This window comes from Larus michahellis, chromosome 6 (genome assembly GCF_964199755.1).
Source record: "Larus michahellis chromosome 6, bLarMic1.1, whole genome shotgun sequence".
Classification (NCBI taxonomy): domain Eukaryota; kingdom Metazoa; phylum Chordata; class Aves; order Charadriiformes; family Laridae; genus Larus; species Larus michahellis.
The window spans coordinates 46394071-46414847 of NC_133901.1; the positions used below are offsets into that span (position 1 = coordinate 46394071).

General features: G+C 42.2%; 1 protein-coding gene across 9 annotated transcripts in view; it reads right to left on the reverse strand.

Annotated features, from left to right (window-relative positions):
* Positions 1 to 20777, reverse strand: part of ZMIZ1 (zinc finger MIZ-type containing 1) — a 352972-nt gene that overhangs the window by 217310 nt on the left and 114885 nt on the right. For all 9 annotated transcript variants that reach the window (XM_074592795.1, XM_074592794.1, XM_074592792.1 and 6 more), the window contains one exon: positions 14785 to 14867. The gene's annotated coding sequence lies outside the window, so the exon portion shown is untranslated. The remainder of the gene's footprint in view (positions 1 to 14784; positions 14868 to 20777) is intronic.

Here is a 20777-nt window from a genome sequence, read left to right on the forward strand (position 1 = left end):
GGACTCTCCCCAGTACTTCCATGTCTCACTTTTGCTGAGGAGCCCGGCACTGGATACAGCACTCCAGGTGTGGCCTCACCAGTGCTGAGCAGAGGGGAAAGATCACCTCCCGTGCCCTGCTGAAAATGTTCTGCCTAACGCAGTCTGGGGTACCATTAGCTGCCTTTGCAGCAAGGGCACGTTGCTGGCTCACGTTTCACTTGGTTTCCATCAGGACCCCTAAGTTCTTTTCTGCAAAGCTGCTTTCCAGATGGGTGGTTCCTAGCAAATACTGTGCCTGAGGCTGTTCCTCGCTCCAGGTGAAAGACTTTGCTTTTCCCTTTGTTGAACTTCATGTGGTTCCTGTCAGCCCCGTTCTCCAGTCTGTCCAGGTCTAGTGTTATCAGTCACTCCTCCCCATTTTATGCCATCTGTAAGCTTGCTGAGGGTACACTCTGCTCCATCATCCACATCCCTAATGGAAATGGCGAACAGCATTAGAGCCAGCGTTGAACCCTGGGGTACATTACTAGTTACTGGCCTCCAACTGGACTTGGTGCCACTGCAGTAGCACTCTTTCTGGCAGGCAGAGCTAAGGCAGCCAAAAATAATGGCACGGAAATCAAATTACTCTTTTACTCCCACTAGGGGCTCTGCAGAACAGAGCTGAACAGTATAACAGAAGGCACAGCTGGAAATAGATGTTTCCTAGCTGGTCATGTTCTATCAAAAAAAAATATCCTTACGTAATGTCTAGTCCCAAGGGCTGTCACACTGACAATTACCTCTAGGATGTGCATTTCTTACAAGTTACCCAGGCTCTTACTCAGCCTTTATTCCTAGGGCAAGGAAACTGGTAAGGCTCAGAGGAACAGTGTAAAAAAATTGCAGTAATACTGATAATAGTCATATTTCCAAACCAAAAGTTTTAGTCAAAACAACTTTTTCTATTAGAAAAACTTGTTTCGACTTCAGGTTTCTGTACAGTTTGACTTGATGTCTCTTTTATCCATGCACTGCAAAAAAAAGTTCAGTCATGACTTCAAGGTGATACAGTGGCAATAGGGATTACAGAGTACGTTCAGCATTCGTGCCAATTTACAGCTTTGTCAGTGAGGACACAGTTGAGGACACGTACAAGGGTTAAACTCCACAAGAGCCTTCACTGTCCTCCTAAAAGTCTTAACCAGTTATGGAACAGGACAGGTTTTTTCCTCCATAATTCATTAGGAAGGATTTATAGAATGGCTTGCCTTATTGCCACAAGACACGTGGCCTCAGAAGTCCCAGCATCACACGCATGGAAAAAGACGATCAATAGAGAATGGTAAATAGGGTATAATGACAGCCTGCACCCGGAGCAGCCTATTTCAGGTATTGATTTCATGTGGCTCTATACTGAAAATATAAGCTATGGCAGGCCTCCTCCTAAGCAGCACTTCGCTCAGTGACACCTCAGACACTCAAACATTATCTGAAGTTACTTGTCACAGTGACTATACTATCTCCCACTCCTCCCTCTTTTTTGACCCAACGCTATTTTTGAGCTCGACCTTCTTTCAGTCCCTCCAGTAAGAATGAAGCCTTTGATTCTTCTCGGGGTTTGGGACCATGACGGAGATATAGGCACCATCCACTGTTCTTTGTGTATAAACGCTTTTTGCTCTCCCTCTATTCTCTGTCCCTCATGTTTATTTACCCACGATTCACTTGTTTAATTTAACAGATCTTTCTACCCGTATGTTTCTTCCCCTCTCAGTTGGGAGGCCAGTGTTTCACAACACAGAAACTTAAAAGAACCATCTACTTCATGAAAATGAATTCAGCAGATGTTTCTCCTTTGCAGTAAGTTAGCTCAGTGTAAGTGGTTTTACACCTACTAAATATAAACACATACGGAGGTATTTAAGGTATTCTGTCATTCATCCCACTTTTAAAGATTGAGAAGTCTAAAGTTCGAGAATATGAAAAGTTTGTTTTGAAGATGGCATGGCCTGACCACACACACATTTCCCTAAGACACCCAAAATCACCAACTGTGCCTATACGTCACCTTTCATAACCATACATAGAGTCTCTACACTTGAACAATAATTTCACATTTCATGCAAAGGGCATTAGAAATATGACACCTGGGCTCACACATTTAGCCTGAAACTTCAGGTTGATAATGTGCTTTATGCGTGTATGCATGCACGCACATTCCCCCACCCCCCCACCTCCCCCCCCCAAAAAAAAAATCAACTGCAAGCTTGCAAAAGTAAGAAAACAGACACAAAGATGCAAAGTACAGCATCTCCATCAGAGAACATTACATCTATAAATATTACAATTCTGGTAGCTTGCGTAGTACATTCATGTTACAAGTAGTAAATTAATTTTGCGCGTATTTATATCCAAAGAAATAAATTTACTAGCTACAGAAGACACAGGCAAAACCTTCCCCAAAATACTGGATGTTGTCACAGGTATATTCTTGACCAATACCAAAACTGAATCCAATCCACTAAACTGTTTTCAGAAGTCCAGCCATCTTTATGCAAAAAAATGAGCAAATCTGGTTGAGCAAAATAGGTTTCATTTAGGAACCTATAGTGTCATCAGATTAAGAATGAGAGTAGTTACTGGTTACTTAAAATCTTTAATAAGGCATATTTTGAGACTAATATCTACAATCCTGCACCGTACTGTGGAGGAAAGGAATAAACATTGAAGTGAAACTCCACAGCAGACCCTATTTCTAAAATATCTTCGATTCGTCATTAAGGTTCATTCTGAGCAAAGAATTTGCATTCTTTGAAAGTGAACTTGATATCAATTCAACTTCAGACAAACACTGCTAACACTTAAAGCTCTTCGACAATGGCTATTAAATGAAAAGTTCTATTTATTGCAGACCTATTATTGAAGTTTCCTACTGAGGAACATAATAATTTGCTGGATGATTACTTTATTGTGTAATTATTCAGAGCTTATTATATACACATCATCTCAGAAGATAATGGGGATTGTCCTACAATCTTCATATCTCCCTGACCAGTCCTTATAAGAAGCCAGAGGCACAAGTTGGTTTGACAAGTTTCTGGACCAAAACCACATCTGGCAATGGTGCAACCTCATTGCATCCAAAAAGTCCCAATGGATGCAACAGCCAAGGATAGTGAAGCCTGTACTCCAGATGTTTGCCTTCCGTGAGCTGGGAGGAACACAGGCTTTAACTGTGTACCGCCAGTGAGCGCAGCACGATTATTTCAGTTGAGAAAGGCAGATGCTGAATTATCTAAACCTTAGTGCAAAACAGTGTTGCAGCCCCAGCATATACATTGAAAAGGCGGCACAAGTGCCATAGTAACATTAAGTGCCAGGTCACTGTTTATTTCTAGCGTATATAGACTACAGTAATTATCTGGTATACAAGCATGCATTTGATAAATAACAAAGATCTCGCCTCCCATCCTGAACTTCATGGTATTGCTCACTGCTGCGCCACGATAACAAGCACATGTCCCTTATTTAGGAAAAGGAGTCCCAGAAGATTTCCAACATTACCTCATTTAACAGTATATAGCTGGAATAAAGCCCTTTCCACAAGCTCATAGCCTTATGTGTTCCATACATACTTCCTCAAAAGCAAAGCTATTACTTCTTGTGCCACATTAGAAGGAAAAATGTGGTTTAAATCTCTTTTTTTCTACAAGCTTCTGGAGAGTTAGTATACAGATGTACATTTCTTGTACTTGCATATGTAATCAATATTTTACATTTTCTATTTTTACTTTAAAATGATGGCTCATAGAAGTAATTGCTAACTGCACAGATCAGTAGAGACACACTCTGGAGAGTTCTTTGTCTACAGACATTTTTCAGAAAACCCCACTGCCTTTAACTTGAAAAAACACCCAACAGAAATGGTGAGGCAGAACTGGCTTCCTGCTGTATGTTTTAAAACAAAAGCTAGCAACAACCAAAGCAACATCAAGATCAAGGGTGCGCAGTCCTCAAAATCTAAACTGAAATTTTATCCTCTCTGAAAGGAGGCTACACAAAACCCACAAAAATATTAACGTAAAAGATTAACCTTTTCTGATGTAAAAAAAGTAGAAGACTAAAGAACACCCTATGCCTCGTCTGTTCTTGATGTCACTTAAAATACAGTGGGAATAATACTTTAAGTATTGTTATACACCTGAATGCAGTAGGAATGGAAGACATGCCATACTGGGTTAATCCTGTCATCCATCTAGCTCAGCACTCTGTCTCCTCGGCTGACAGCAGAAGATACTGTGTAGGCAGGGTATGTGAGCCCAGCCATTATCTGTAGTTTATTGCCTTTACTCTCCAGCATCCGCAGTCAGATGTTAGTGAGAACATCTGCTCCCTTTGGTGTCTGTTCATGGACCTGTTGTCCATAGCCGTGTTTAACCCGCTGATCTGCCTCTACAACCTCCTACGGCAGCAGGTCTGCCAAGTAAGGCAATTCTCCCCTTCACATAGCCAATGCTTCTCTACAAATATGAGTCTTGCACCATTTCACAGTAAGAAGTTAAAGCTCTTTTTGGAAAGGAGACCTGTAAAAATAATTTCCAGGACCCTCAGCACTCCTTTCGAGCACTGGCATGCAGCAGCCAAACACACCTCTTGCCCCTGAGACTTTTCTAGGAATTTCCTATCACATGGAGTGCTGCAAGGAAGTACCATACGGGAACTTGGCCCATATTTTGGGCTAGAGGGAAACAAACTCTTCGACTAAGTTGTTGGGGTTCCCCCTCAACCGCTTTGAACACAGAAAGGGCACAGCCACGTGTCCTATCCACAGCCACTCTGCTGCTTGAAAAGCTTATCAACACTTGACCAACCAGAATGTCACCACTGCATTCTCACCACAAGAAGTTAGATATCACTTCAACTTCACTTGCCTTAACTGATGCTTTTATTATTATTATTCTTGTGGGTTTTTTTTTCCTAAGTGTTCACGTTACCCCAAAAGCTGTAGTTAAAACTTAGGGAAGGAAAGACAAGGGAAGACGCACGTAGTGAAATTTAGCGCCTATCAGCCAGCTAGGCTACTTCTGTGATGAGTACCTATTTGTTGCAAAAAGAATGATCCAAAGCTACTATTTACATGTTTAAACTAACCCAGCTCAGTTTGTCTCTAACGGTGCACGGAATAATCACGTGAACTGTCTAGCTAGCAGATCTGAATGGCAGTATCTTCTGCCAGAGGCAGCAATAAGCTGCCGAGAACACATGCTTTTCACAGCCTAATATCTCTCTCTAAATTCAACCAGAACTGTCTAACTGATGAGTACATTTGAAAAGAGGTATCCAAATCATTATGATGGGCCACACACATGAATTTAGAAGGAATTTCTAAGGCACAAAGGGGAGAGAGGTGTCCATCTCCCTCGGTACATTCAATTGCAAGAGTGCCCCTGCCTCCCCAGAAGCTTAGCATTAGGGATCTGCTCCAGAAAACACTCATCTTGGGGCTCAGCATTTCCCACCATTCCAGACACCTGCTGACACTTGCCACAAAAGCCAAATACTTGGGTTTATGCTTATCTATCAATTGCTCTGATTCATACAGACAAAAAAAAAAACCCACCCAGCTCTCAGTACACTGTTTTCTCTGCTTCCATCATCAGCCATTTCAGCCATCTGTGCCTACTACTCCCTTTTCCTTTGGTTACACTCTCAGAGTTTGTTGACAGTGCAAGCGGTGCACAGGTGATACAGTGGGCTGAGACAGAGAAGGAACACTACTGAGTTAGGCATAATTGTTTTTTTTAAACCCCTAATCTACATATTTGGAGAGGCAAAGAAATGGAGATTATACGATTCACCCTTGACATTCTGCCAGATAACTTCAATCCTGCAAAATGCCCCCTAATGACCTGAATATAATACCATGGTGTTACAGTGTCATTTAAATACTGCAGGGTTCTTCCACTGGCAGTGCAGTCTGCAGACTTAATATGTAATGTACAGGATTATACTGCCACTAAAATATTACTTAGTGCTGCTGAAATTTCAAATTAATTCTGGGAGCTAAATCATTATTCAGCTCTGCCTTTGCAGAGATACATTCCCCTGGTTGTTTTAATAACAGCGATTTTAGAACTAAAAGGCTGGTACTGTCTCTTTGAGGCCTGCTCAAACGGAGAAGTGGCCTCTAAACTGTCAAGCAAATTAATGCAGCGATGCATGGATGTTTGTGACCGAGAAAATAATTTCTGAAAAATGGGCTCAAATATTAAGAGAGCTCATAGTGACGTGGCTGATGAATCATTTTATTATTTCACAATAAAAGAAGAGACTAGTCTAGTTTTCTCTATATTTATATACATACCCACTTGCATGTTTCCATCCTCCACAACACTCTTCCACAGACAGAAGATTTCTTAATATTTGACGGGACAAATTCTTCCTGAAGTAAATAACACAACTGTTTGTAATTGATGAAACCAATCTATGCCAACTGAGGATGTGGCTTTCAAGTCATTCTGAGCTCCAGTTTTCCAAACCTAAATAAACAAACTTCAGTTTTTTATAGCCCTGGGCTGCTTCTTCCTATGTAATTCCCATTACTAGTGAGTATTTCATACCTTTAGGTAACTATAGCACTTTAACACTACGATGGGCAGATCCTTGACACTATATTATAACCAATGTACAATCTAATTTGCTAAAATACAAAGTAAGGGAAGCTAAAAACAGAAGACAGGCTAATCGTAAAGGCAAATTTCTCCCCTCTGAAATTTTGCCCGTTTTCAACCTTGTGTTTAGGTTAGTTTCTGTTTCACAGTTAAAATACTAGGCTGCTCACTTCTACAATGAGGTTTCTTAAACGTGGGAAATGTTCACAAGAAATATTGTAAAAAAGTAAAAGTAAAAAGAAGAGCAGTAAACAAGGAACAAGATGAGGCCAAGTATAAGGGCCGAAAACAACTTGTGGTAGCGAGTCTACATTTGGAATAATCAATCCTTCTCCTTATTAAAACTGTTACCTACTTCCTCATTCATTAATATTGTCCTTGTTTATGCTTGCAGCCAGGCCAAAGATTTTTCCCCTCTCTCTGAATATAATTTCCTGCTATTGACAGACACATTCAAGTGCTGGATGTGTGTATGTCTACATGGCGTACTGCAGGCAGAGGCGAGCCTTCTTGGCCACCATCCAAGCCAGCTGTAAATGAGCCAGCTCCAAACTGGAAGCTGTGTAAGCACAATTAGCACAGCAGTAAGCCTGATCTAACACATCCTGCCAAGAGACCGAGCTTATTAGCTCGAGCTCAACACAATGCTAACGATGGATATGGGGCTTCTGGTTTGGCTCCACGCAGAATGTGACCAGCTGAAGATGAGCAGATCAAGCTCGTGTCTGCCCATGAGACACGGTGTAGGTATGTGTTCTCTCAGGGTACACCCCTCTACTGCAAGGACCGTTGGTTTTTCTATACATGAACTCCCAAAACACTCTGACTGCAAACCAATAGCACTGGAGGGCTGCAAGCAGATGGAGGGAATGGGGGTCTCCAGGTGAAACTTCAGAAGCAGTATGAGAAAAAAGGCACCAAGCAGGTGTTAGGCACCAGCAATGCCAAAGGTGTGAGGGAAGGGCAGGGCAAAGTACTGCAAGAGTCTACAAACTGTTAAGAGCACTCCACCTCTCCCTTCTCAGCTTCTATCAGGTCCAGGGCAATGATGACCAAAAAAACCCCACATTACCATACAGTTCATGTAAAATGGACTCTGCACAGGCAGCTATCTCTCCCACCAACGAATGAAGAATCTACTCAATTTGGTGGACATTTCAACAGAGTCCAAAAGAGGAATGCGCCCAGAGAAGAAAATATCTGTTATGAAACTGGGACCTGAGAAAACAGCAATCCTCTGATGCCATAGTTTATACTAAAGGAGCAGTGATAACCTGGTGATTGGCAATAGTTTGTAAGACATACTTGTGGATTCAGAGTGAAATGAGACAGAAATAAAAGGGCAGCATTGAAAATCATTGAGGGGGGGAAATAATAGCACGTTGTAAGAAGAGGCCTGAAGAAACTGTGAATGCTTACATTTGAAAGGACAGTAATAAAATGGTCATTGCTAAACTGCATTAAACAGAAACCAGCCTACAGAAGTCAGCAAGCTTCTGCCCATCCAGTAAGACAGCACATGAGCAAGAGGAAATTGCATTAAAGAAGTGCCCCATTCAAAGGCAACAAAAGGGAACACCTTCTTATTCAACATGTGATTATATTGTTGAGCTCTCTGCCACCAGACTGTTGCTGTGGCAAGCTCTTAATATCTTTGAAAGGTGGCGTTCATGCCTGTTTTCTTCTTCTTCCCACTGTATTTGTAAAGCCATATTTTTAGTTTTCAGTTGTTTGAGCTTTTCACCGTATGTGACACGTATAAGCAAGCGAGAGAAGGGGCCCCACACGGTGTTGCAAACATGCTCCTCTGCGTATTCACGTTCTGCAGCCGAGTTAGGTTTATTTCCACTAGTGAGATTTTAGATTACATTGTGGCATTATGGAGGTTTTCTATGATTTGTTAGCTCAAAAAATTTTCTTGGGAAAAGTCTTCGTTTGATCTGTGGTGCAGAGTATACCTTCTCAGTCGAATACAACTACTTGGCCCTGACCACCATTTGAGGCTATACACCTGCTGGCATTTCACCCAGTATTTCACGCACTCTGATAACACAGATCTCGGTCACGCGTATCTTCATGATTCAAGGCAGCTTTTGAATCACCGGTAGGTGCTTCAAAGGAATTTTTTTCCTCCCTTTTCCCTGTCCTTTCATAAACTTCTAAAAACATGAACAAATCAAACTGGATTAATCACACCAGGTTAAGAGATGGACTTAGCCACAGACAAAAGAAAAACTGAGAGCTCAGATTACACTTGGCATTGTTCTTTTGTCTTGAGAAGGAAATAAATTTCTCTTTCTCTTTTCCCACTTGAAGGCCTGAAAAAAGAAAGCTATGCTATCAGAAATATCAAGGCCTAATAAAACGTGTGAAAAAAAGAGTTGTACCTTGAATTTTCTAACTTCAATAAGATTAAATAGAGGAATTTAGTTAAATACTTTTCAATATGAAACATATTAAAAAATCCACAACAGTATTATTATTGCAGGTTAATTTAGCCTTATTTAAAATTTGTCAGTCATTTAAAAATACATATATAATATATAATCGTCAACCCTTAACAGACTCAATTCTGAAACAAGATCTCAACTTACACATTTAGTATTTCTAAAATATGTCTACTATATACAATATACATATGCATAAGCTACAAAAGTCAAATTAATCATTCAGTCCCTTTACATGTGCTTTCAGTGACAAGATACGAATTCTTGGCTTCTAACGCAGCTGATCTAAAACACCCTAGAACACCACATTTCTAATAGTTGGAAGAAAACACCGAGGAGATAAACAAGATTAAGGGGAAAAGGGAGGGTAGAGAAGCAAAATATTTGCCAGTTAGCTACAAATATTTTTGTATTGAACAAAAATAAATATTCAATCAGCCTATTATTTCTTTTGGAAATACTTCTTTACACAGAGGAATGCAAGCTAGCATCCTTTATAAGGCCATAAGAATCCTGCACATATCACCATAAAACAGGCTTAGTAGAGGATACAGCAATCTCCCATGCCGTCACATGATAAACGGAATACTTGAATACTGATTCTATTTGGTCTCCCTTAAACACAATACATACTTTTAAACACAATAAATTTAAAAAAAAATCAGAAGCCATCTGCCAAAGGAAGTACCTCAGACTAAAAGGCCTGTCTGCGCTTAGTATGTGTACTTTGCTTTCTGTTTAGACAAAATAAAACCAGGATAAACTGCAATGTGTCGGCAGAAGGTTCTTCTATTTTTAACCAATACTGTCCTGCCAGTATCAATTCATCCAGATAGAGAATCCTTCATTAAAAATATAATTTATTTTGGTTGCTTTTCACTGTGCTGAAGTGACATCTTTCCCAACCACTGTCAAAGGCAATTAAGAACACGGAGCTTTTAAGAATAAGTTTCAACCATGATTCCTGTTGGCCTGCCTAAACAAAGTTTCCTTATAAAGGCTTGGGAAGCCTTAGATGGCAAGGGGCAAAGCCCAATGGCATGAAAAGTATTATTCAGATATACATATTATCATTGCAAAATTAACTGTAAAATGTCTTTGCACGTTCTTGTAAAGGCACATCAGCTACAAACCAGTGAGATGTACTACGGAAAAAGATAAAACACTAACGTCTCCAGAAAAAGGAAGCTCTTGTACGGTATTTTGCTACCTAGAGAGATGGATTTGTGTCCCTTTTCACCTGAAACTTAAAGGCACTACAGCATTTCACTAAAAAGCAGAGCACTGAAGACAAGTCAAGTAAAAAGTTACCAACATTTTACTCAGTTATATTTTTTCAAGATGTTCTTGGGTATTTCTCCACCTTTCTACGCGCTCACTTGGAAAAAAACCCAAACATATACAAGCAGATAATCCTCAACTTAAAACACAATTTGCCTTTGAATCATGGCTTACTTTTACAAAAAATAACTTAAAAATACTAGAGCATTTATATTTAAGCTGACCTTGAAACAGCATGTTTTCCCCGTATATAGCAGTGCAATAGCTTCAGGACTACTACTTAGCTCCGAGCTAGTCTCTCTCAGTTGACTGCTCTAGATAGAGACCAGTAGGTACCACCATTATAGACGACCAATGCAGAAGACTTTGACCAGTTACCTTAGTATGTGTTTTATGTCACAGGATCCAAGAGTTTTCTACCAATTACCACTGCGGGAAGCAGAAGGGACTCTCCATTTCCCAAGTCCTCACCCCAATACTGGCATGACAATGGGCAGAGCACCCAGAAAACAGTGGGAACATTACTGGTTCAGCTGGCTACCTTCAGACTCAAAGCATGCCTCAACTCTGCTTTACAGATTTGAAACTGCAGAAACGCAAACAGAAGAAGCGAGTCAAACACCAGTGGCCCAGACAGCAACTGCTGTACCCCATCTGTCTACCCCTACACCATGGGAGCACTTCCAAAATTGTCACTAGAGCCACTTCAACCAGCTCTTCCCATCTTCTTTTAGGTGGGAAGATGCCCGTATTTTCTTATATCTATTTCTGTCAACAAAGTTGGTTTTGGGAGGGACAAGTTCCCTTCCTCAAACCTCCAGCCTTTTTTCATGCTATGTCTTTGCCTCATTCTTCCTACACTAAGACCTTCCCAGCTATTCAATTCATGATTTTGCTCCTCTTCCTTCTTTGCCTTCTTTTGTTGACCAATATTCATGTTGCTATGTCCACACAGGTGTGCAGAGGTACCAGCAGAAGTCAGACAATCTGTCACCTGTGGCAAGCAGACATTACAAAACTTAAGTCTTACTTTATTAAAGCAAATGATGCTACATTAGGAGAATATCATTAAGTAATTAGTCACACTTAAAAATGGGCTTCAAAAAGTTTGGTAGGAGAGAGGAGGAAGGACTGAGGAAGTCCTCTCAATGTGCAGAACCCAAGCTCTTGATCAATTCCAGATCTACCGAGGCTCCTCCTCAATATGCCAATTCAGTGCCTGAATGTGGGAAAAAGAATTTACTGTTTCATACTTTAAAAGAAAGCTCTAAGACAAACTACGCTGCCTTTTTGTAATTTCTGATGTAATTAATAACCTGATTCAGCAACAAGCCCATCTTGATAAGGTCATAAACCTTCCACTGACCGTGCCCCGAGCAGCCTCATGGAAGACAGAGCCACATTGCTGGGGTCACTTTTCACAGTGGCAAAGCTGGAACAAGCAGTTCCTACCTCTAGCCACTTGTTCCCAGCTCCCCTTGCACTGCCCTCTCCCCACCCCTCCTGGTAGCATTAGCACAGCTTTATGGTACATCGTGTAGCAAACCAAATTGGTTAAGCTAAAAATAATCCATTCATCCTCCCCCTCCCTCCTCATTTTTGCTGGGTTATTTTTAAGATGGATCAGCTCTCTGCCCTTGTTCAACAGGCGGCTGAGCTCAGCTGGAAGGGGAAGCGAGGAGGAAGAGGAGAAGATGCACCTCTGCCAGGCCAGGGGTGCAAGAGGGACTGCAGGGTCTCCTTCAGCCCACCCTGCCACAAAGAGACAACATATCCACGACGTTACAGACTGACGCAGAGGTCCTCACCAACCCCAGTGTGAGCTGGTGTTTGCCAAGTCTCAGAAGGAGCACGTGCTATGCCTACAGTTAGGAGGAAGAGGTTTGCATAATCTTAACCCTCATATCCCAGGAGCCAGAACTAATTCTGTGCTTTTCTGATTTGACTTGGGGATTCTACGCCGCCGCGGCAGGACTTAGGAAATGGCTCTTCACTGTAACCTCGTTTGCGTGCTCATCTTTTGTTTGCATTACTCTGGCGTGCAAGATGACAGCTATCAAGTCAGATTACTGAATGCCACTCACAGTGACACATGCCAAAAGTAAACCATTAAGACCGTCTAAATAGCAGAGTCAGGCCTAATATGTAGGTCGCCAGGTTATTACATTAAGAAATAATTCTAGGCAAATTCAGCAATTGAAGTGCCAAATATATTGTATTAACTTTTTTCTTTAAAAAACAGATGAATTCTTAAAATTCATTGGACTGATCAGATAAAAACTCCTTTGAATTCCTAAAAAAACCCACACCTAAAGTGTAATGAATTTAGGCTGCCAAAGAAAAAGAAGAAAAAAAAAAGGGGGGGGGGAATATAATAATTTAAAAAAAAAAATCCTCCTAACCCCCCTGTTCCTTCTGTGTGTTTATGAATCCTCCGGAAATACCATGGCAAACATTCCAGCTCTACAGCAGCGTGGCCACGTGACCCGAAGGCACAGCAAGGAACTTCTTTCCCAAGTTTCTTCATGTAGCAGAAAAGTGATTTTTATTTTATTTTTTTAAACCAGGATCCAAGTATAGGGAAATCTCTGGGAAGTTTTCAGGAACGCAGTTTTAAAACAGGGTGCTTTTTGGTGTGTGTTTTTTGTTTTCATGGGTTGTTTTTTTGTTGGTGGTGGTTTTTTTTTTTAATTATTTGCTGTATTTCTATGCCTACACACATTTTTATAATGAAAGACCAAAGTCTCAGACTTATATTCAGGGGGCATAAAACACAATATACTCTTTAAGGCACCACTAAAAACTATTTGCAATGTCCTCTAAATCTCCTATTAGAGTTACAATCCGTACTACTGTATTTGTTAATATAGCCAAGATCTTTTCCCAGCAAAAATTACAGCACAGTTAAAACCTCTCCTCCTTCTAGTCTTCCAGTATGAAAGGATTTATGCACATGAGCTTTGCTAAACGTTATGAAAAGGTACTCAAAACGTGAACTTCCATTTTTACAAACAATCGTGTGCAAGCACTTGGAAGTAATCGTTTAAGATGTAGGAGTATGGGTGAATCATAATGTAATAGCTGAGTATCAGCTGAAATTTGTGTTTTGTCGTAAAACAAAATAGAAGAAAGCATCACCATACAAAAAGGAAAACCGTCTTGCAGTACAAAAGCACAGCACATCGCAGGCACACACCACTAACTTGCTTTTGTAGCCATGTCAGAAATACTTCTAATTATCAGAGGTAAAAGAGGGATGGCATTTCTGCTGGAAGCAAGTTTTACACTTTAGTCTTTCCTCTCCCCTCTCTTTCAGCCTATAAATATTAGTCTTAGACTTTTTTTTTTCCCCATACAGCTCTTGAAAAGGTTGAGTTTTTCAAGGCTGAGAGCAGACAGAAATGTTCATCAAGAAATGCCTTCAGGTCAACTGTCTGTAGCTCATCAAAGTGCAGCACTGAAAATACGGATGAGGGGGAGCAGGATTATATGAGCATGGTAGAGCAGATTTAAAAAAAATAAAATAAAATCTACGTTCTGATGATCATTAACTTTTTTCCTTTTGGAAATGGGTTCAGTTATCATCCACGCACCTTCTATGCGATGGGCACAAGGGTACTGAATCCTCCCCCCTCTAATTTCATCTGCATTCAAAACAACTACAAATACACAAAAAGTGTCCTTAATGCCATTTCCCAATATAAGGAAATGCCACGGGGATATGACAAGGAGTGAAAGTGGAGATGGCCCACAGTAGTACTGCAAGGAAAGGCAGCTGGTCCACAAGAAAATTAAGATGTAGACCAAATTCTTCAGAAGCTCTGAACTACAGTGGAAATAAGGCAAAAATTAGATTACCCATTGCTTTATAAAATATTTAAAATATCTAAAAAAACCCAACCCTCAAAACGAAGCAAAAGCAGCAACAGAACAAGTCTGCAAAGATTTTTGCTAAAGGGGGGAGGCAACAGAAACCCTGGAGTGCCCACTCTGTGTTTTTTTTAATTCTGTACCACAGCTGGACATGAGCTATTGAACTCATCATTGAAACTACTGTTCATTTCTACTCAGGGATTTCTGCTTTGTTTATTATAAATGCACATTTATTGGCAGCAAGCAGAACATATTATTGCTCTGTTTTATAGCTCAAATGGCTCACGCAAGGAGTAATTTGTTTGTATTCTGTATCAGGATCAATATTGTACCAGGGATAGCCCAAGGAATGTTTATGCTGAGGGCTTTGCTTGCAGTGTTCTGTTGTTCAATCAATTAACCAAACAGGACTGCTTCTTAAAACAACAAATAAACTTTGATAGTGACCAGATCAGCTGTTAAAGCATAACAACACGATGCAGCAGCTGGAAAAAGACTGAAGGCCCACGAGTGTTTTTGCCGCCTGGTGGTCCATTAAGCTCTCCTACCTGAATATTTCCCACCGGCCTTTCTTCCTCTCGGTAGCTGGGGACTGTTTCCTCAACGCCCTCACATAACAAGATCCATTTTCCTGTAATAAAAATACAGACACATCACGCTTCCATTCTGCTGCGTAACACGGCAGTGTCTGAAGAAGCTCACGGAACAGACCTGAAATGAATGAAGAGCATTCAGGAGTCCCAGGACCAAGCCTGGAGGACCAGCTCTGAGGCTGGGTCGGAGTTCCAGCCCAGCTCTGCCCCGCCCCCCCCCCCCCAAGCTTTTAAGACTCACTCCAGCAGTTTGAGTCTTACAGGTTTTCTTGCCTTTAGCAGTGAGATGAGGAAAAGATAAGAATTCTGTTGAGGTCTGTATCAAAATTTTCTGAGACAAATGGTGGGGTTTTTTTTTTCAGTTAAAGGTCATGCTGAAGTCTCTTTTATTCTCTTTATAAAGGGTACTTGCTGACTGTTGTGAGCTAAGTGCCATTAAAAAATAAACTAACCCCAAACTCTGCTTAAGCGAATACCCCAAAATACCTCAAAAACCACCACCCTGTCTGTAGCAAAACAAAGCAAGTTTATGGATTACATTGGCACAGCACCGTGACTTCTAGGAAACGCTTTTTAATTATAAAGAAAGACTGCAAAGGGAGGCCAGGAATGTTTATGGGCAGTATGTATTTTGTTACATGCCGTTTATCAGGCAGACAAGGTTTCCTTACTGAGACTAACTTCCAAATAACTTTCATGCAAAAGAATTTTCCATCAAACATGAAAAAGCAAGTTTTACAGAAAAAAAAAGTAAGGCACACAATTTGCGGCCAGTCCAGGTCCCTCCCCAAGGACCAGGTGTGGAAGCAGACACTTCCATAACAACTCGTATGACGCAAAAGTCACAGGTGACTTAAAAAATGCAGAAGAAAAACTGTTATTACGAATAACTTGTTAGCTGCATTCACTATTTCTTCTGCAGTCATATTTATTCTGTTCACTGATAATTCACAAAGAATACAAACATGTCTGAAAACCATGTGTTAGCAACAGTCATCCCACCCCAACACGTACAGTGCCACCAAGGGACACTGCTTCAGACAGGAACTCTGATGGTTTTCTTGTCTCACAACAAAGGCAATTTTAGAGAAGTTACATATTGACAGGCACCCTGGGTGAATGATTGGCTTTTAAGGCCTCATTGAACTGTGAATGCTTTCCTCCAGAACATATTTATTCTCATCCAGAAGTTTTCCCCAGTGCTTTTGTTCTGCTTATACAAGCCAGGAAAAACATGTTAATTGATGCAGATTTAGTATGTGTTAACATGACTTTCTCAGCTAATGCGGACTGGGTCCTTAATGAAGTTGGAATTAGTTATTTCTCCAACTTCTTAGTTTGTTCCTCCAAAGGATAAACTTTTGTTCTGTCTGCCCCAGGAGCTGGGTACCACTCCAGGTGCAACGGGATGGGACTTTGGCAAAGCGGGCGGTAGCATTTACTTGGCAGCTTAAACTTTACCTCTCACTTCTCTCTCCTGGATGCGTGTTTCCAACCTGCATTTGTGCAGCTGCGTGGTTAGCCGTGTCGGGGGGACTGATTTCCTTCAGCATGCTGTCTCGTAAACAGCTGTGCCAACACAACACTGGGAGCGGGCAGAGGGCGGGAGTGATCAGCCGTGAAGGCAGAGCGGAGGGACAGAGGTTGCCTAAACCAGCTGAAACTGCACTGCTGCAACACGCGAAGCCAACGCTGCGCTCCCCTCCTCTGTGCTTTAGTTCTGCCCATCTGTAAAACTGGCACCACAATTCCTACTTTGTTTTATAAAGCACCTCTGAAAAGGGCTCTCTCATTAACATTTCTGTGAATTCACATTACAGACCACCCACCCCTTTCACAAACCAGGTCTAAAGCTTATTCTAAGGACACTGGCACTGTCCCCACCAGCATCTGCTCCCTGGTTTCATCATGCAACTTGCTCGGGGGCTGCACCATCTCCCCACCGCCGCCACAGACAGTTCCCGTGCCCCAGCCAGCCCCGGCTCTGCAGCACACTTTGCAGGGTTCTACTGTGAACTAGAATCAGTTTATTTTAAAAATAAAAATAATTAAATTAGCTTTTTTATTAAAGTCATATCTGTTCTCTCATCCTATTGCTAGGAAGATCCCCAAAACAGTCTCATTGGCACAGTTTGGGGGTAGCTGGCTACGCTTGGAAATGCGAATAGACAGGTGGGGAAGAGGAGACAATTGGCAACACCTTAAACCTGGCATCAGCCACCCCTTCCAGGTACAAAACCATGGCCTTGCTGTGGCACAACTCGCCACCGCACAATCTCCACCCTTTCCGTATTCATGCCCGGTCCATGTCCTGTGAGGCAGCTGCAGGGGCGGACACTGGAAAGCACCGAGTCCTCCCGGCAAATACCCACCAGTGCTGGATCAGGCAGCTGCCGGGTGTGAACTGGGGAAAAGAGGAGGAGAACCAGTGGCACTCCAGCTGGTGAACATCTCCTGCTCTCCCAGATCCAGCAGAGGGAGCACAAAAACGCAAGTTTTTTTTTGGCCAAATGTTTTTTTGGCTACGATGCTTGAAATCCCAGGCACTTTGTATTAGATTATTTCTATAGTAATGCATATGTGGTGCATTACAAGTGCATAATAGACAAAACTCTTGCTCTGAGTAGATTACGCCGTAAAAATCAATACGGTGAAGGAGACGACCAACACAAGCAAGGAAGGCTGCAGAAGCTGAGAAGAGGAGAGGCAACACAGCAGGGCTGCCGAGTCTGGTGATTTTATTGTGCCTCCTGCAATACTGGGAATTTTTCCTAAAGCCAGCTCTCTGACGTCTCACCATCACAGAAAAATTTCAGCTTTCAGATTTTTGTTTGTTTGTTTTAAAGGATATATCTCTAGGCTTCCAAAGTTCAAAAGCAAAGCTGTAAAGGTGATTAAGGTGAACCTCAAAGACTCAGAAACTGGGAAAGAAGCACAAGAATTCCCCAAAATTTGTTGTCTGTACATCATCGACAAACCAATCTCAACTCTCTTTACTAACAATTAATGCATTTTTAATTACTGTTTCAGGAGCCGAGGGATAAAAAGGCGGCAAAGCAGTTCAGCAAACACTGAGGGAAACTCTCTTCCTCCCCCTTCCCAAGGCTCAACTTCAGTCCAACACCTTTTCTTGCCCCTCCCCTTTCCTAGCCTAACTTCCTTGTTTCCTTACTCTTGGTCCATCCCCTGGTGAGGTGACAGGTAGCGCGGGAGGCTGTGGGCTGTGTGCGCAGTGGTTTCTGTGTGCTCCTCCTCGCTTCTCATTTGCCCTTCCACTGCTCCCTGCTGCTTCACTTGATTTCCCCTGTCCCAGCCTGGACTCCTCCTCCACTGGTCCCAGTCCCCCAAGGATGCCCTCACTCCAGTCCGGGGCAGCCACGGTCCCCTGGGGACATTCCTGAAGGGCAGCCCTGGGCATGCCTCCCACCCCTGCAGCCCCTGACACCAAACCCAGCGATCTAGGGCCAATACACCAGACGATTTCAATATTTTTCTTTTAACGTGGTGCTCTGGTTCTTGGCGATTTTGCCAAGATGAATCAATGAAAAGAGCCAATATACATTAGGGAAATGCCCAGAGCAAACTGTACATCACAGCAAGTCTTAAAATTAAAGCATATAAGAAACACTAAAGAGAGGAAGTGAAAGAAATCCAACAGGGAAGCAACACAGAGTTCATCTTTAGGCCTCCAAAGTCTCAGCCGTATCATTTCAATGGACTTGGGTCAAGCACAAACAACTTTCCCTGCTTTCTCATCATGCCCTGCTCCCAGCCGGTGGCCACCAGCTTTTAGAGACAAGACTATTCTACATCTTCCTGGACTATTACAATTCTTCCTGGAGCCCCATGTCTCTCCCTCAGCCTTATTCTCCGAGGAAAGCAAGAGGGACCCCAGGGTATCTCGCTGTCTACACGCCAGAACTCAGCACGCGCAGGACTTGAGTAACCAACCAAGAGCAAAACCTTCAGTTTCCGTACACGAAATACCACTTGGCCTCTACATACCCAAACAAAAATGAAGAGATAGCAAATACAAAACACACAGAGACATTCTTGGAAAACAGAAATACTGCAAAGATAGAGATTTAAGTATGTGGTACAATCTTGTTATGGAAATACATAAGGCAGGTATTTTTCTATTTTCACAAGTTATTTCCAAGTCCTAGCATTATTCTCCTTGAACTGCAGAATATGTTCAAACTCAAAATTCCTGAAAAACCACAGTGTATCGGCAATCCCGACTTCCTATTTATCCAGGGCTGTAACTGGGTCATAAGTGAAGAACACAAAGTGCTGCACTTCCTAAATAAGCTTACTGGTCAACAAGAGTACTCCTGCTATACAGGAGAACTTACAAACTTCGACAGAGTGTTTAAATATTACATGCAGTCTTTGTTAGGTATCATAGCCCTCTATCAACTCAGGAGGTTTTAGAAACTTGAGCTTTTTTGAAATTCTAAAGCAACTCGAAATCAACACTGAGCGTATGTCTGATGTATGTCTGTCTCCCAACTTGTTCCACAAAAGAAAAAAAAAAATAAAAAATCTCCTTACTGGAAGAACCACTTTTCCAACCCAGCTCTCTTTTCCACGCTGCATGTGAACTTAAGACGGGCCCTGTACACCTAAAGCCCCCAGGCCAACATCGCTGTTGTCCATGTCTCTGCTGTCCTGCCACAAACCCTGGAAACCCTCAAGTTCCTGGGACAGCACTGGCCCCTGCCTCCCCTCCCAGCTCCACATCTCAGATTTCAGGGGGCTCCCAGCCCCACACCCCAGGTTTTGGGGGCTGCACATGAGTAAGTCGGCTGGATCAGGAGATCCAGCACCAGGAGGGAGGAAGGGGTTCCATCAGGAACAGAGGACTGGGAGGACAGGCACTTTGTGAAGACGCACACTGAACCCCCATAACCTGATGCAGGTAGCTTTGTCCTGAGCTGCAATATGAAAGATTTGCTGTGCCTCCTCCACAGAAGGCAGTCGGCCCCGGCACAGCTCTGTGCCCTCCCAGCCAGGCTGCTCCTGCTCCAGCCTAACAGCACTGCAGCAATAGCTAAAAATCAGCCCAGGGGGAGATGAATCCAAAAGAATTAAGGTTTGCAATCCGTTATCATTTCAGAAGTGATCATCGATTGTAGGGGTTTTTTTGTGTGTGTATGGTTGGACTCGATGATCTCAAAGGTCCTTGCCAACCATGAAGATTCTATGATCGTAGTAACAGCTCCTACCTAGTCCGCAGCAGACAGTAGCACATTAGACTGCATCTGTTTATAGCAGGGGACTGAGTTGCCAACTCACAGACGTAGGATAACAAGCACTATTAATCTTGGCTTAAACTGAACTATTGTTCTGGAGATTGGACATCTCTTGTAAAATCCCATTATTAGAGACCATTTGCCATCTATTTCCGTAGCAACTTTTTTAGTTTGTTTTGTTCTATTTTAGAAAAATTTTCCCCTTCCCTTTTCCTTATATCCTATTGTACTTACAGAGCCTTAAACAATAATCCACTCAAGCACAGCCATGCAAGTGGTTTGAAGGAACAAAGGCCGCTTCTGGCATAGCCCGTGCATCTGACGCTCCCTACGTACAGCTGCCTGCATATCCTCTGCGCATTTGCAGAGCACCAGAAGCTTCTGATTTCCCTCTGCTCCTCCTGTCTGTCGGACACAAAACAAACTCTAGGCAGGAGGAGTCTACTAAAATTATACTCGATGCATCGATTAAGGGTGCAGGTGAGTCACAAGCAAGTTCTGCAGGCAGTCTTGCTAAAGGAATAGGTAGGAGAAGGCTGTCCTGAAAGAAAGCAGTATGCGTCAACAAGACTAATTGGGGAAAAAAAAAAAAAGTAAAAAAATACCTAACTCCAGGGAGACAGTGCAGTGGAAGCAAGAGTGTCTCAGGCGATTATTGCCACATCTAGCAGTTAGCACCCACCCAAGCAGTGT